Source organism: Bactrocera dorsalis, unplaced genomic scaffold (genome assembly GCF_023373825.1).
Source record: "Bactrocera dorsalis isolate Fly_Bdor unplaced genomic scaffold, ASM2337382v1 BdCtg056, whole genome shotgun sequence".
Taxonomy (NCBI): Eukaryota; Metazoa; Arthropoda; class Insecta; order Diptera; family Tephritidae; genus Bactrocera; species Bactrocera dorsalis.
The window spans coordinates 18,264-20,872 of record NW_026038107.1 but is presented as its reverse complement, the minus strand read 5'-3'; positions in this window follow the sequence as shown (position 1 = coordinate 20,872).

Here is a 2,609-nt window from a genome sequence, read left to right as displayed (position 1 = left end):
AATCTGGGAAACAATAGACTATTTACTGTTATTGAGTTAAAAAGTGGGTTCCACCAGATTCCACTTCGCGAGTCAGACATTGAAAAAACAGCATTTTCCGTAAGCAACGGAAAATATGAATTCCTCCGCTTACCTTTCGGTTTAAAAAATGCTCCGGCCACATTCCAAAGAGCACTAGACGATATCCTTCATCAACATATAGGAGTAAGATGCTATGTTTACATCGATGATGTAATAATATTTGGCAAAAACGAAGAAGAACATTTTAAAAACATAGAATTAGTATTTCAAACCCTAGAAAATGCTAATATGAAAATCCAATTAGATAAATGTACATTTGCTAAAGAAGAGGTAGAATTTTTAGGATATGTAATCAGTTCAAATGGGACAAAACCAACCCTGAAAAAGTAGAAGCAGTAGCCAAATTTCCAGTTCCACAAACTCTCAAAGAATTAAGATCCTTCCTAGGTATGTCAGGTTATTACCGACGATTTATCCAGGATTACGCAAAAGTAGCTAAACCATTAACAGCACTGTTAAGAGGAGAAGCCGGTCATGTCTCCAAACGGAACTCGAAAAAGATAGAAATAAAATTAGACAACGAGGCTTTAGAAGCATTTAATAAAATAAAAAATACTTTAGTATCCAAGGATATAGTTTTAGCGCATCCAAATTTCGATAAAGATTTTGAACTAACGACTGATGCCTCAGATTTCGCATTAGGTGCCGTCCTATCGCAAGACGGTAGACCAATTACTTTCATATCGAGAACTCTAAGTAAAGCCGAAGAACATTATGCCACCAATGAGAAGGAAATGCTTGGTATAATATGTTCACTTAATTCACTTAGAAATTACCTCTACGGTTCAAAAAAAGTTAAAATTATCACCGATCATCAACCTCTTACCTATGCCTTAAGCCATAAGAATACTAATAGTAAAATGAAGCGATGGAAAGCCATTTTAGAAGAGTATAACTACGAACTAACTTACAAACCTGGTAAAACAAACGTAGTTGCAGACGCACTTTCAAGGATACCAATATTGACGAAATATCTTCGTATCAATTTAAAATAATTTTTCCAACAGTGCATAGACATATAATTACAGAGCCAGAGTACAACGAACAGTCATTGATTTCATACATGAAACGATACCTTAACCCATCTGTTATAAATGGAATTCATACTGAAGAAAGGATAATGGGTATGATGCAAAATATCTATCCTATTCATTTATAGCATTAAAAGCCGATATACCCAAAAACTAGTTGAAGATATTAGTGACGAACAAGAGCAGGAGAACGTCATATTAAAAGAACATTTAAGAGCACATAGGAATGCCACAGAAAATAAAACACAAATTCTCGAAACAAAATATTTTCCCGGTATGTTAAATAAAATAAAACGAATAATAGCCAACTGCACTGTTTGTAAAGAAAATAAGTACGAGAGACATCCCAATCAACCGAAAATTGCAGAAACTCCATTACCAACATATCCAGGACACACAGTTCATATCGATATATTTTTAACAGAAGGAAAAATAGTAATGACAGCTTTAGACAAATTTACAAAATACGCAGTAATAAAAAGCCTAAATAGCAGAGCAATAGAAGACGTCAGGAAACCTTTAAGAGATATTATATTTTTCTTCGGAGTACCAAAATTAATAGTTATCGACAATGAGCCATCTTTAAATTCAGCCTCTTTAAAATTTATGATGAAAGACGAGTTAGGTATAAAAGTTTACACTACTCCTCCATACAAAAGCCAAGCTAACGGACAGTTGGAAAGATTCCACTCTACATTAATTGAAATAATGCGCTGCATAAAAGAAAACGGTGGACACAGAAATTTTGAAGAACTTTTAGAAAGAGCAGTATCCGAGTATAATCATTCAGTTCATTCCACTACACTTAAAAGGCCGGTAGACCTATTTTTTCTTAGGAATGTTACATTTACCCCCGAAGACATAGAAAGAACTAGACAAAGCAACTTAGAAAAATTAGCTGAGAAACAAAGAAAGGATATCGAATACCATAACAAAAATAAGAAGGAAATAAAATCATATCTACCAGGACAAATAATATTTGTTAAGAAAAATAGGAGATTAGGAACTAAGTTAGGTAAACCCTACAGTAAAGAAATAGTTAAGGAAGATAGAAATAGTACCGTGTTAACTGAAAAAGGACAAATAATTCACAAAGGTAGAATACGTAACTAAATATGTACTGACATTTTTTCCCAGAATATTACTACCGCTATGCCTGGCGGAAGTACAGATCCTCGACTACTCAAACTCCCAATTAATAACAATAGAAAAGGGAACGGCTAGACTACAAACAGGAACATTTAGGATAATACATGAAATTGACATAGAAAAATATACGGACACACTAGACCACATAGAAGCGACTATTAAAATTGAAACTATCCGCAAAAACCCTAATTACCCCTTCATATCCCACTTAATAACACAGATAAGAGCCCAACTTAACAATCTAAAAGTAGAGCAAAAAATTAAAATATCAATAAATTTCCTGGGTAGCGCATGGAAATGGATTGCAAGAAGTCCAGACCATGAAGACTACGAAATAATTTCAAGTAA